Source organism: Lonchura striata, chromosome 6 (assembly GCF_046129695.1).
Source record: "Lonchura striata isolate bLonStr1 chromosome 6, bLonStr1.mat, whole genome shotgun sequence".
In the NCBI taxonomy this organism is placed as follows: domain Eukaryota; kingdom Metazoa; phylum Chordata; class Aves; order Passeriformes; family Estrildidae; genus Lonchura; species Lonchura striata.
In genome coordinates, this window is record NC_134608.1 from 56,402,858 (window position 1) to 56,418,711 (window position 15,854).

General features: G+C 38.0%; 1 protein-coding gene across 3 annotated transcripts in view; it reads right to left on the minus strand.

Annotated features, from left to right (window-relative positions):
* NELL1 (neural EGFL like 1) overlaps positions 1-15,854 on the minus strand; it is a 284,811-nt gene that overhangs the window by 97,316 nt on the left and 171,641 nt on the right. The gene's annotated exons all lie outside the window — the stretch shown is intronic.

Below are 15,854 nucleotides of genomic sequence, written 5' to 3' on the forward strand. Positions count from 1 at the left end.
CATATAAAAGATAGAAAAGCACCATTTAATATAGGTAATAGACATTGGGGAAAAACTGTAACCATGTAACACGTAATGTACCATATAAAAGACAGCAGCAGCCCTAGGTGAGGGGAGAAGCAGTCGGGAGTCAGAGAGGATGTCAGGGTGTGTGTGTGCCTCTGCCTGAGCTCTGAGCAAACCACAGCAGCCCCAGAAGAAAATCTTTTAGATAACTTGCAATAAACTGCCTTGAGACCGGACAACAGAGACTGCTGAGCCTTTCTTTGGAAGCTCGGGTTGGAGGAGAGACTTTTCCACCACATGGAGCCACCCCTGACCGAGGGTGATCTTTGGCAACTGGTATTTCACGTTACTGACATTGATTTGTACAAAGCACAGCCCTGATGCCTCTGTACAGAAATGCTCCGTGGGCTCTCTGCCCAAGTGCACAGAGCTCTGACCCCACCAATCCCATCGACCTGGTGAATGCAGAGCACAGTACAGGGGAGATTCCTGACTCTGCCTGAACTTCTCCACTCTCCCTTCCCTGTGTATTTATCCAGTCAATATTGATCACATTCTACAACACATGGGACCAAGCAGCTCAGCAGTGTGCCGTGCCAGGGCAAAACTCACACAACCCAGATGGGAAAGGAGTGACTGGGAAAAGAGGGATGAACACAAAGGCAGTCCATCCGTGTGGCTGCATTCACAAGCTAGATAGGTTCAGTATCACTGAGCCTTGAGAAGGCCGACGTAGAACAAGCTGGACAGAGTTAAAGAATAAAGTAGATATTTACTTAAAAGGCCTCAATGGATCCACCTTGTGAACCTTGTGCTGCCTTGTGGGCAGCACAAGAGCCCAGCCAGGGCTACACCCAAGATAAACCAAAATGGTCACAACATCTCACAGTTTTATAAATTCTGGTCCATTACCATATTTGAGTTAATTGTCCAATTACAGCTTCAGGTTATGAACTCCCATCCTTCTTGGTTTTTTTTCTTCAGTCCACCTTGTTTATGCTCTTGTTAGTTGTCCTTGGTCCCAAGCTAGAAAAGGATTGTTTTATCTACTGACTCTGTGAAGAGAGCTTACCATCACTTAATATGAAGCTCAGAACTACACACTAAAGCAGCACAGAATCTGAAATATATAAAAGCCAAAACCTAAGGCATCATCACCCTCACTGCAACCACACATGGTTGGACTCAATGGTGTTAAGGGAATTTTCCAACCTCAATGATCCTATGATTTTACAAAAAGCTGGTGTCAGTTTTGGAAAATTTGCCACAGAAATTCCACAGAGTATGTTATCAATGTATCATAACTATACAAGCATAGAAAAAGCCTCAGTGAAAAAATAAAAGAAAACATTAATAAATTATTCTTTTAGCATTGTTTAAATGAAAAACTGTAGAATGAGATTAAGAAATATGATCCACATCTGCTGAGCATCAGATTTGAACCTTCCAAATATCTGCACTGACTTTGGGCTTGGGAAAAAAAATCCCATTAAGGTTTGTGTTGGTTCAAACTTACAAGATCTATTTGTCTTCATGTCACTTTATACCCAGTACTCACTTCCCTGCATCCTTGAAATAAGGCAATAAAAAGAAAAGAGATTTCATGTCAGCTACACAACATCACAAGTGAAATGCAAATAACCCTGCTAGCAGAAGATATTTTTATTTGATCTATCACCAATATAATTATCCTACATTCATGACAAAGTCTCACCTGAATTACTGGAAGAGAGTTCACATTATTATGGTTTAATGAGAAATACCTAACGTGACTGAATTAAGTTGATGATTGAACAGGGGACTTTCATGAAAAGGCGGGTAGGCTGGGTTCAACAATAATTCTGGCAATTACATTGGCACCTTAATTACATAAAAATAATAGTGGAAACATGATAGAAAATGTTATATTGACTGCAGGTTACCGAATACAAAGAAATGAATATTCAAAATATCACCCTTTGCTTTAAGTAGCAAAGAGCAAACAGCAAGATATGACACTGAAGGCAGTGAAGCCTTTTTTTCCTTCTCAGATCATAGCAAGGCTACAGAAACTGTGGCTGCCCCATCCCTGGAAGTGTTCAAGGCCAGGTTGGATGGGACCTGGTGCAACCTGATCTACTGGAAGGTGAAGCCCATGGCAGGAAGTGGAATGTGATGATACTTAGGGACCCAAACCATTCTGTGGTTGTGTCTTTGGTGAGTGAAAGTGGAATTCAAGTATCATTCATTGCATGAAAGTTTCCACTTTCCTCCTTTCTAATAAGACCTCACACTTTTCTGACATTTCCACATCTGCAACCCCTGATGGCTACACACACTAAAAAGGCCACATTAAAGTCTCTAAATGTGTGTACAACAGTCCCCATGAACAAATGTCACTATCCACAAAAATGTGAACAATTGCCTGCACAGGCACCAACCTCAGCATCCTCCATCCACTCCATGTTTATCAACTAGCATGTTTCCAGCTGCAGGATTAAAATAATTTCCCATAAATTTCCATCCTCCTACATCCTGAGAGAAGTGCTTAAGTGGCACAGCTAAGCACAGATAAATGTTGGTTTTGCTGTGTGTTGAAGCTGCTAAGATGAAGCCCATGGATGCAACCCATGATACTCCAGTGCAATTCAGCCCTGCAGTGTGCTCCAGGTGAACAGTGGGCAGTGTCAAAAGAGTACGTACATTCTTTAGTGGCATGAAAAAATTTTGGATGAAGATGCTTTTTCTCAGGACACCTGCAAAATTTCATGAGAAGCAACAGGTTAAGTTCTTGTAGCAGTTTGACATATCATCTGTCAAATGTAATTCTTGAGACAAGAGCAGACTGTCCTCATGTATTACCTCATTAATACGTTCCTAGCATGCTTGTCTAGAAGAGTTGAAGCCTGACTGGACCTGTCTGGTATGACCTAGGAGACAATTTATGAGGTTTATCAGGGTCATGGGGTCAGAAGATATTAAGGTTTAAATAACAATCAAATAACTATATTCAGATGAAAATACCATATTTGCTAATGTTAAGTTTAGTTACATTCTACAGTGCAGTTTATTTGCACTGAAGGCCAGCATATTTCTCACCAACTGCTGGAACACAGCAATATAAAAGACTTTGAAGCACATACAAAAAATGCAGTTCAGACCTTAGAAACACATCATAGAAGTACCTGAAACCATATTTCAAGATATGTATCATATTTCTGTTTAATGTGCAATCTTCAGTTTCAAGTACAAGGCACAAAGAAATACTGCTTACAAATTTCTAACATCTACCTTTATCAGTGACAGGTAATTGCCCTCTTTTTCATGCAACAAATTTCATCTATTAGGTGTAACTTACACTGTCACAAGATCTAATTCATCAGCAATAGACAACCAGACCAATAGGAACACTGACAGAAGTAATACACAAAAGAAAACAATGGAGTGAAAATAAAATAAATAAAAAAAACCCTGCAGGCCACAAATGTCATGTGGACAGAATTTCGGAAAGTACATCTAAAAATTATATTCTATCACTTTAGTAAAGGTTTAGGAATGGTATTCCCCAATGAATGTTTCCACTGAAACACTTGAAATCACATGCTGCTCACTCACTCTCCCCTTCCTCTGTGGCAGGATGAAGAGGACTGGAGGCACAAAAGGTGAAGATCATGGATTGAGATAAGAACTATTTACTGGGAAGAGCAACGAGATAAGGAAATGAACAGTAGCAACAACAATATTAATAGAAGAGTGTACAAGAGAGAAACAATTGATACTCGAGTGCTCATGTCCATGGAAAACCCAACTGCAATATTCCACTGTGCAGCCCAGAAGGGACCCCTTCCCCCATTCCCAGAAAATGAGGTGAGCTAATATGAAATAATCTTCATGTTCTAGCCAAACCCCCTCCTGGACACTGTAAAAATTAACCCTGTCTTGGCTAGAATCAGGATATTAACCACCTCTTACTCTGTACCATCTATGTTATGCCTATATCCTACACCTTCTAATTATACAGATATACATATATATATATATATATATATACACACAAAAGAATGTATCATTTCCATAGTCAGTAGCCATCCCTCCAAGATGTCTGTTGAGTCCATGACTGTGGGCTCTACCCACCCCAGATGTCTCCCAGGACAGGACTTTTAGAGCAGTAGAAGTACAAATAAATAATGGAGCCCTAAAAATCACTTGGCAATAACCATTAGCAATTACTTAGATTCCCACTCATTTTTATTTTAGCTTCAACTACTTCTCTGTGATGTCACTGAAAAATAGTTTCTAAATAGTTTCCACTCTGTTTGCCAGGGATTCAAAGACAAGCAATCGGTGGATGTGGCTACTCAGTTTTCTCTTCAGAAATTATGAATTCAACCTGCCCTTGATACCCACAGTGAAAGATGAATGCTTGTTGTCTGTGTTTATTCTGTGTATGATATAAACACAGCAAAGCACATTCAGCATGAAACAGAAAAACTCAGTGCCTAATTACATAAGTAGTCTCATTGGAGTCAATCACTTCCTTTTAGTTAGACACATACCTTGCTCAGTCAGGTGTAAAATTACCACATTAACAATTGTCTCACTTGCCTCTCTCTGCAGGCTAAGGGAACACTGTGCTGTGCATGCAGGACTGATTTGATTGTCTCCATCTTTTATTGAGAAATAACGTGTGTCATGGCAATATCAGGCGACTATTGTTTCCTTTATTCTGTTCAGAGGGAGGAATAATGGGTGTCAGGAAAAAGTACAACTGTGTGTCTTGATAATAAAAGTGGCATATTAATGAGCATCGTCAAACCATTACAATCAATGCGGGGGAATGGATCCTGCCTGCTTAAACTCTGCAAGTGTTCAGCAGCTTCACACCCAGCTGCCTTTTCTTTCCATCCCAGGGCTTTCCACTCCTTCACAAAGCCATCAGACACTGTGAAATCATAAGCTCAAGGGAATGGGTGGAGACTTTTTCATAGTACAAGTGACTGTTGAGAACAGTTACTCTGTTCAGCAGTAGCAGCAAATGCATCCCATAATCTATATTCTCAAGGCTGCAACGTAATTAAAAGACCACAGAGGAAGACAGGTAAAATGGGCATGCACAAAGGTATGGATGTCTACTGGTTTACATTTTTGAAAGACAGAAGGTAAGTTTCTGAATTTTACATAATTTTAAAATTTTAAACCCTGCTTGATGTGCCAATGTATAATAAAGTCATCTAAATAATTAGTTTTAAAATTTAGTTTCAAAAATCCAGATTGACAATTTCCCTCCACAACCCAAGAAAAGAAAAGAGGGGTGGAAGGGGGCTGGAAAAACTGCAAACACCGTCAAGGTGACACACTAAGTTGTTTGAGCATTTATTGACAGAATAACAACACAGGTCACACAGCTCTGGCCCTTCAGGAATACTTACATAAAATCTCTTAGGTTTTATGACATACAAATTGTTCATTTTTACTCTTGGATGACTGAATTTCAAATTATGTTGAAAAGCAGGACACCTTCAATTCCCACTTCTGCTTGGTTTACTTTAACTTCTAATCCCCTCTCCACATCATATGTTCTGAGCTATTTTAATTCACATTATTCTTGTAATTTGTGTACTGAATTCACCTAATAATTCATTTTGATTATACAAATCTCCAAAGCATCATTTGTTGGGTTTTTTTTTTAGTAGGTTACAGAATAGATTGCTTTTCATTGCAACATTTCTTTCAGGTACCATTCTGAGTATAAAGCTTAAACTTGCAGTTAGTCTTGCACTTAGCATATGCTCACTTAGCATAGCCACATTCATTATTTTTATTGTTGAACACTTTAGGTAAGAGCTCCATACACACACAGGGGTGCCTCAACTTTTCAGCATGTTGCAAAGGCTAAAACACCAGCACCACTGTGAAACAGCTCAATTGGAGAATCTTTCCAGATAAAAAGATGCAAATTGTCCCATCAAACATCCTGCACAGCTTCCAGATTTGCCATTCCCAGTGTTCAAAAAATAAATGCAATCTCCAAAACTAGCAAGCCAACTAATGTAACTCACACAAAATGAGCCATACCTACATACAGGGCAATCCAAGCTTTATTACTATAAAATACCATTTTCAGTAATGTGGTCAAGTAAACAGTTTGTAGTAAGTTTCTTCTCTGATACCTACCAGAAACTGCACTGTAGAAAAAATATCCATGTATTCCTCAATATAAGTAATAGGTAGTTGGGGTTTTTTTGGTTTTTTTTTTTACTGGCCCAGGACCCCCACCTTGGCACAAGAAATTTGAAGTATATACCTTTTCCTATATCTGTGAAAAAACTCAATTTGTAAATGTTTAATCACACACTATTAATCTTACAGCATTCATCACATTTCAAAATGGTGCTTGAGCCAGGAGAGGACAAAAAAAGAGAAGAAAGATCCAGCTGGGGAACAGAGAGAATGGGAAGACAACGAGGTCTGCAGGAGCAGCAGAAAGGAAAGGCAGGTGTAATACACTCACCTGGGCACCTGGGCCCGAACCCCTTTTTTCCCCACATCCTCCTCCAATGTCAAAACCACATTTTGAGTAAAGTCTTACTCCTCAAGTCATGGGGAAATGTGAGGGTGAGAGCCACAGGCCTGAAAACCTGGAAAACTGCTCCAACTACATCACTGCTCTACACAGAGAGCTCGTGCACACAAACTGCATGTTCACTCCACTGCTAGCACTTGATAAAAACAGTTTATACTGCTTTCTAAAGGACCTGCTTATATCTTAAATTCAGTACAAATACTGGGATGTAACTAACAGAAATAGTCACACAATGAACAATAAAAACAATAAACACAGAACAAGTGTTCTCAGGACTTTGTCCCCTTCACTGATTTACATGTCTATATTGTGCACTGAATGAGGCAGAGGGACCAAAAATCTCACACCACCTGTGATTTTATTAGCATGGACTGTATGCATGTGACTGAACACTGAATAGGGAACCTAAATTTTACATATTCACAAGTGCTTGATTTTGGAGTTTTTCTGTTTGATCCTTTAGATGTTTTAAAAATCATTTCAATGGTTTCCATGGAGAAATCACAGCCCAGTGGTTTAAGACCAGACTTATTAGACTGGGAACAGAGTCTGAATCCTGGATCAGGTACCAATCATGGATGTCACATTAGACAAATCACTCAATGGCTTCACTTTGATGTATTATTGGGAAGAGGAGGCTGAAAGAGTTTTCTGGATGGTCTCTGTTCAACTGCTGTGGCAAAGAATAGCCCCTCCAAAAACTTTTGTACAAATAGAACACACAGAAATATTATCCTCACCCAAAAAAGATGTCTCTAATAATAATTTCATCAAGAAAAATATAAAAATCAGTCAACCAGGTTATTTCAGAAGGCCTATTAGCCCAGCATCCTCTCTCCAACTAAAGCCCAAAACAAATATCAAGAAGAACAGGGAAAGGATCTGCTGAATAAAGATTACTCATCACCCTTCTCAAACCAAATATGTTGCTCTCCCTGTTTGGGCTGTTATTCATACATACAGCAGTTTTTCTGTCTACCATCCTCACCACCCTGTGGCCAAGGACTCTCCAGATTAATTATGTGCTGTGTGAAAAGCTATTTTCTTTGGCACTGGGGTGCCAGCACAGTGTTACCGAAAACTGTTGCCAAAACCAACAACTGCAAGACCCTTATTTTACATTTGAGTAAGATATTTATATTTAAAATTGCAAAATTTATATTTCAAAATTTCTCGGTCATGTTCTATAGGGAGTAGAAATAGTTGCATGTTATTTGGTCTCTCCTTAACTTTTAATATGCTCTGTAAGCATGGATCCTGACATGGCTGCACACATGGTTGTAACTGATTTCACAAGAGAGGAAACTCTGCACTGCTATTGTATTGTGCTCCAGCTGCTGCTCTGAGCCAAGCCCACGCTGCAATTGGCTTTGTGCTATGATAGATCTCAAGATGCTCTTAATGAGCTGACTTTATTCAGCCACCATCAAAAATATGTACTTTGTTCCAAATAACTGCATGTCAAGCCCGCAGGGCGGGCCAGGAGAGTCACAGATAAAAACAGACAGGGTTTCACTCCTAAGGATTACAAGTTTTTAGGGCAGTCAGTGCTGCTGACCAAACCACTGTCCATGGTGACTGCTGCTCTCTTGTCAAAAAAGCAGTAGAGCACAGAGAATAAGTTCTTTCAATAAAGGATGTGCTTGAGGGCTAATGATTGATAATTTTAGATTCCAACACTACAGGAAGAAAAAGAAAAGTATGAGGTTGTATAACACAAGTGGACCATTCCAGTAGCATTAGAAAGCTGCATCTTGACTTCAGGAGGCTCCAAATTGAGCTCCTCAATGTTTTGGTGACAGCGACGTGGGAGGAGATATATCTGCTGCCAACAGGAGTTATTGACTAAGATGGTCTTAAACACAGTGGAGAAAATGAGTACTATGTATGGAGCAAAAATTAATTGCTCAATTAACACCTTCGCATTTCTGCTTTTATTAACTATGCTCTTGAAAGAGAAGGCAGTGGATAGTGAAATTGTCTCATGCTTCTACACAGCCCAGTTTTACTGGCCAGGAGATCATGGGAAATATATCTGTTAACTTGTGATCACCTGGCAATTCTTTTGTGCATGCTGCACAGGACCATGACCCCAGAAAGAACAGGTGACCTGAAATCAGGGAATGAAAACCAAAGCAATAGAGACAATAAGCAACTGAGTCAACAAGAGGCTCTCCACTTAAGGATGCGAACCTAGGAGCCCTCATAAGCACTTGTGGCTAGGTCTGCTGAGCCCTTTGCACTTACTCATACAGGCAGAAAAACCTGTCAGATTAAGTTTCAAAATATTTCACATAACTATAGCTTTTCCTTCCTTTTATACAGATACAACAGTTCTCTGGACTGGACCACTTCTCCAGCAAGCACAGATCACTGCTACATTCCTTTTAAATTAGTTATAAATCTACAGCAGTGAGAAAATCTGTGACAGCAAAGAGATCAGGATCTGTATTCTGACAAGTTACATGAATCATGGGTTTTAAATGAGCTATTTCTATAACTGCTGTGCATTCTATATCACCTTGAACAGTTTCGTGCAGAGAACAGCTCCAGCATCAGAAGCACTGTGCCCTCAGAGACTGAGAGAGAGAGATCACCCCCTGAATACCTTCATGGGCAAAACTGATTCAACCTGCAGATATTAACTGAATTTATTGCTAACAAAATCAAAGGATAACGAGAAATTAAACAAGCCTTAATAAATCTTTCCCCCGATCCTGGCTCCTTCCCAGGCTTTGTCTCCTCCTCCCCAGCAGCATAAACAGATGGGGAGTAGCCCCCTCAGGTCCAAGGCCCACTCACACAAACCCAACAGATACAAAAATAATTACATCTGAATTTCAACACCTCACACAACTTAATCTATGCAATGAAATGAAGAACAACACTAGGAGGAGTTTAAAAAGTACGTGGCAAATTTACAAAGTCAGTTTATATAATTCAAAATCCAAACACAAGCATAGCAATTGCAATGACTGTACCACATTTCATAAATATCTAATCATGAACAAAAATACAAAGATTCTTATATTAAAATTTCAAATTCTCATATTTATTAATAGAGTGGATTTAGGACAACAGAAAATGTAGTGGCTTCAGTAATAGTGTCTTGAGTCTGTGTCTAGCCATGCTAGTTTTAGAATGAAAAATATTATATTCTAATAGCACTGCTTTATAAATACCTACTGGTTTAAAATTATTAAATCAATTATATCTTGAATGCCTCACCCAAAAAGTGTGACCATCCCAATGTCTTACACTTGCCGTGGCATTTTCATCATGTGCCATGTGACACTAAAATGTGGGTGAATGCGCTTGCCTGCTTTTGCAGTGATTTATTCACTGTATATTAGCTATAAAAAAATATACAATGCTCAAGACTGTGAAGAATGAAGATAAACATCTCAGCATGAGTCAAAACTCCCATAAAGCCATAATAAGACTCATCAACCCTTGAAAGCCTTATAGCCACAAAAAATTCCAAGGCTATGGGAAAGTCATGGTTTTTTTCTTTCCATCTTGGCCTACATTTTATTTATAATGCACTCCAATGCTTCATAAAGGCCTTCAACTCCACTTCCAACAGACACACCTGCATGCAAAAAACATAAACCTAATAGGCAGTTCCAGTGATCTGATATGCTTTAATATCAAGCTATCAGCACGTCTTGCTGTCTCCCATTGCTGACATTTAAAGTTAATCTACCTTACTTTGCTGATGTCAGTGTAAAAGGGACACAAAAATCAGACTCAATACAGAAATAACCAAAGAGAATGATTTTTTTTTCTTCTTTAGCTCTTACTAAAAATACTCGAGTATTTTTCCTATCAGGAGAAATCCTATAACACATAAAAATTATTTTATCTTTAATCATCTGTTTACTATAGCATCACTATACTGCCTACACATTGGAAGATACACAACTTCTGTCATGGACACATCTTTCAGATTATTAAATATATTTCAGACTAAGAAATATAAAAAAACCTGCTTTGAAACAAAGAAAACAGCAGTGCAAGACAGCTCTCAGAGTGCCATTGGCTAAAGGAACATGCCCACACAATTATAGTTTGTGATTAAAACAATGTAAAAAAGGCCAATTTATTGACTGGCATCAAACAGAAGCAATTGTTAAACCTGAGATGTACTCTTGTTGCCAGGAAACATTCTATGTGTATTATGAATAAAGACTCCCTGTGATTATCCCCACTACCATAGAAAAAAGAAGAGTAATTATTCAAAATCTGGTTGCTTTTTATAACAGGTCCAAATAATTTATTCCTGAGGTGACCAGCAACAAGCCCACTCAAATACACATCCCAAAGCAAAAATACATAAGGACCCACAGTGCAATTAAGAATCCAAATTCCAGAATACACCAGAACTGAGTCACTTAGAAATAACAGGTCTAATCTTTAAGACTCCGCCATATATTGAGTTTTAATCCCTTAAGTGTTTCCTGTGTAATGTTGCAGAAAAATGTAACAGGGGGAAAAAAAATTGTAGTCTATGCTCTGGCAGAAATAAGCCATTATACAGCCTAAATATTAATTAGAATAAACACTGGTTTGATTTTTATTTCACAGTACCTGATGTTTTTCTGCCCAAGCATCAGTCATATTGCACACATTTGCTTTATGGTGTATGATTGTAACTAAATCCACCTCATTTAATCATTCCAATAAATCTGCAACTCAGTAGAAACCACTAAATGAGATGTTAATAGCACACTAAATATACCTGTTAGACAGATTGTACGTGTAAAATATGAAAGTACAGTGAACAGTATTTGCACTTGATTAAGCTCATTCTCCACCACAAAGCTACATGAGAAGGATTAGCAAACACACCTCGTCCATGTTTCTGAAGAACTGCTCCTGTTTAGCATCTGAGTATGTTCAAGGCAACTTCTATCTTTCTGATAGTATAATAAGGATGTCTGAGGGTGGAATTTATGCTTTAAAACAAACATTTTCAACAAAATATCAAGTGTTAGGGCAAGGCTTGCATACTAACTACATCTAAATCTCCTTGTACACAAGAGAACAACTAATTGCCACAAAACCTGGATGGCAACTTACACATTGTTCCTGGTAAAATGTGATGGGTGGGGGCTTATTTAAGGTATTTCATCCCAAATGCTATCAATCACTTTAAGAAACTTTATGATGTGCTGTAGAGCACAAGCCCTACAATAAACCCTGCTAAGCTGTAGGACTGCACATCCCACAGCAAGTGTTCCCTGCCTCCCCTCTCACTGAGGTACAGGAGACTGCAGAGCACCAAGTCTTTTGTTTTTAAACAAATGGCACATATTACTTCAACATGTTACTGCCACAGCATGTGGTGCAAGGCTGCCAAGCAGAACTGGAACTTATCAGGACAAAAAGCAGAGAAGGACATTTTCCCCTGATATATTTTACAGCCTCCCATGTTCAAGCCCTGTCAAGATCACGCACAGAAACACTGCAACATACTACAGACCAAGAGCCTCTAAGGTCTAAAAATGATATTTATATCTGTATTTACTACCCCTGGCTCTTCAGCTGAAGCCCTGACAGTGAGTTTTACTCATTTCATAGATGACAGTGTTTTATGTTCACACACACAATGGTGTCCATGGGTGAGGAGTTGTTCACAAACCTTGTTGTCCCAGGAAACCAAAACTGTCCTGGAAAACTGAAACTTCTTCCCTCTAACTGCTGCCACTAAGCACTGACTCCCACGAGGTCCAGCCCGACAGGCACACTTCAGAGTACTGTGCTGTACCAAGCAGCCACCATTTGCCTGCCATAACTCTCCTTAACTAGAGCACTCAGTTGCTAAACCAATTTTTATCACCTTTCCCTTCCACTCGTAGTGCAGCCTTAATGCTGCACTATTGCATCCCATCCTGGAGTTCAGTGAAATTGCTCCAATTGTCTTTATTCTACCCCTATCTATGGCTTCTATAATTCATTTAGAGAATTCCAGTAAAAGGGCATGACATGTCTTCCACTATCCACCTATAACATTCTCTATGTCCCAAATCACTCTTATTTCTTTTTATTTTTTCCCAAGATTTTTTCATAGAAAAGAGCCATTTAACAAATCTGTACAATCAGAATCTCTCTGTAGTCAAGTAGTTATACCTCTGTCCTCTGCTTATGATGCTGTAATTTCTTCCAGAACGGATCTCTGGTTTACTTACCATTTTCTGAAGAAATCCTAATATATAATCTACCTGATTCTGGGTCCATTGTTCTCTCCAGTTTACTGATGGTGATGGCAGAGCATTGTCCTGCCCTATCATTTCAGCTCACCTCAGCTTCATTCTGTTCTCATCTACTACCCAAATTTCAGTGTCTGCCTGGGATGCTAAAGTTTCCTTCTTAAAGTGAAATTGGGAGTATCCACAGGAAATCTCATTTGTCTCTAGTTTATTGTCTCACTGCCTACATATAAATATGCGTTTGTAGAGTTTTTGTTGCGCTCATCTCCACTTCTCTTTCCATTTTTGGTGTCACTTAAACTATGGCAGTATCTCTTTTAATGCTGAAATCCTTCAAGTCTTAGTCTGTGCCCTTTCTGCACCACCCTCCTCCATGACCACTTCGACAACTTTGACACAGTTCAGTCTTTAATTAATCAGCCCAGTGTACTACATTTACAGTAATGCAATTCCTTATGCACAAAACCTTTTGCTAGTCAAGATATGCGACTGTCTGATTTTACAGGTTTGGGTTTTTTAATATTCTATTTCCTCTTCAATATTTGAGTTTTGGTTGATTGTTTTTTTTGTTGGTTTGTTTTGTTTTGCTTTTTTTTTCATAAATCCCCAGCAATCACTATATTCATGTCCATATTATTTCTGTTCCTTTTTATTTCTCTGTGCTTTTCACAAAAATTGCAAACGACACAAATTCCTGCCAGAGTAATTGAGTTGAATTTGCCAGTAGTCCACAATGCAATTTAATTGAACTACATATGTTTTCTTTTCTAAAACAAATATAACAGTATCCTGGGTTTTTTTATAAAGACTATCAGTGTGTTATTCACTAAATCCAAAGAGGATCATTACTCTGATTTTACTTTTTATAACACTGCTAAAATAGATTGTTGAAATGGAATGCAGAATCATGCACAAAGCGAGTCCTTTTCTCTCATCATAAAACCATCATTTTTCCATTTATGGTTTTGCTGAACAATATTAATAAGGTTTCCCACTGAACCACAGAGATGAATCATTTCAGTAGTAGTTGAAACCCCTGTTTTGTGTGTATACACATCTCTAACATGTAAACATTTATAAAGCACTTGCAGATGTCTCAAGGAGAATAGAAACATTTATCTTATCTTCAGATGGTATTACAGCAAAAATACCACCTTGGCTTTTATCTGTGTTTTTCCAATCTGTATTGCCTAAAGATAAAGCCCTAAAATACTACAATAGCTGTCCTGAGGTGCTCACACCTCTTTCCCTGTGCCAGCATTTTGGCAAGGAAACACTGTGGCAGGTAAGTGATGAATATTGCTGTTAGTAAAAAAGAGGCAGAAGTGGTGTTTCTGCTATCACGGGGAAAATGGGAACATTTCTTCAATTAGCCTCCAAATTTCTGAAAACCTCACATAACAACAGAACCAGAGGCTCAGAAAATCAAACCAGTACTTTATATTGTGTGTTTTATAATTTACTAAAATGCAGATGATTTTAATAGTAGCTCATTAGCAGTAATGACTATTCCATGCAGTGCTGGATTATTCTTGTCCTTAGTGACTTCAATAATTATTAGACTGAAAATCCATTTCTATAATCTCCAGTCGTCTTTCCAATTTATGCTTCCTAGTCAGAACATAAAAACACATTTCCCTGTATTTCCATGCATACCTATCTCAAAAAGACAACTATAACTATATTTACATGTGCAATTCAAGGCATACTAAACATATATATACAATATGTAATATTTCTATATACAAAAATATATATTCTAGTAGCTCAAGTTTCAATAGAACTTTGGGAGTAAAAACATTATTGCATTTCTGTAGAGCCATTTCATTTCTACAACATTACTAGATTAATAAATATGCAGTAAGAGTTTTACTTGGAGTTTTTGGCACATTAAAGGTATGCAAATGAAGAAAACTAGTATGAAAACATAGATTTTATTAACTAATCCAAACATCCCAATTTCAAAGAAATATAATTAATATAATTAATGCAATAATAATAATAATAAGAAAATATTGCAGAAAGGCTGTTCAGTGCTGAGGCTTCTCTGAAACTCGAGTTATCTGTGCTGAAATTTATATTTACTATAATCAAAGACTGCAGGGAGTTTCTCCCTGGTATCACCTGTGACACTTCCAGTGCATTTTTCTAGTCTTTATTCCATCCTTAATGAACCATTTTAGTTTAAAGTGCAGGGATGTTCTGGCATTGGTGGAAAGTACCCGGATAAAAGTCATATCAAAACCAAGCTGATGGTTGTTAATTCAGCAGCTGGCAGGACAACCTTGTGGAGAACTTCAGCTTGAAACAGCAATGACATCAAAGCTCATTGTCCCTTAAGGAATTGTTTGGCCAATGTACAAGAGTCTGAAAAATTAATATTCAGCCTGTTGTGCCTGAAATTGTACAGAACGTTTTATCCAGTATGTTCCTCAAATTCAATTGTTGTAATTTCAAAAACAAACAAAAAAAACCCCTAAAATTTAGTTTTCTATTACTGTAATTCTGTTCAGGAAGTATGAAAACCCAGAAAAGACAAAAACCAGCTTTTTCTGAGACAAATATAATTAATCAATGCATGAGTTACAACTCAGTAATATTTCAAAACAGAGCCCTCACTAATCCAACCCTCCTTTGTCCTTACATGAGATATTTCCTTCTCTTTTTCTACTGAAAGAAAAACATAAAACCAATCCTAAATAAATGACATGCCATAAATGAATACTTCACAGAAAGCATGGCTGGCTATCATTATTTCTTGTTTACAAAACTAAGAAATCTTCAAAATACACATTTAAAGATTTATATGTTTAAAAAAAATCATGATTCTGATGCAGCTGTCAAATACCAACCACTTGATGCCAGCATAAAATACAATTATCCTAATTTAAAATGCATCTCATTAAAACTTAAAAGCCAAAGGTGACAGCACATAGCAACTACATTTTATAGAACATGAACACCACTCAAAAGCTGAATTATACTAGTGAGAGGGGAGGCAGAGAACACTTGCTGTGGGATGTACAATCTTAAGCTTAGCAGGGTTTATTGTAGAGCTTGTGCTCTACAGCACA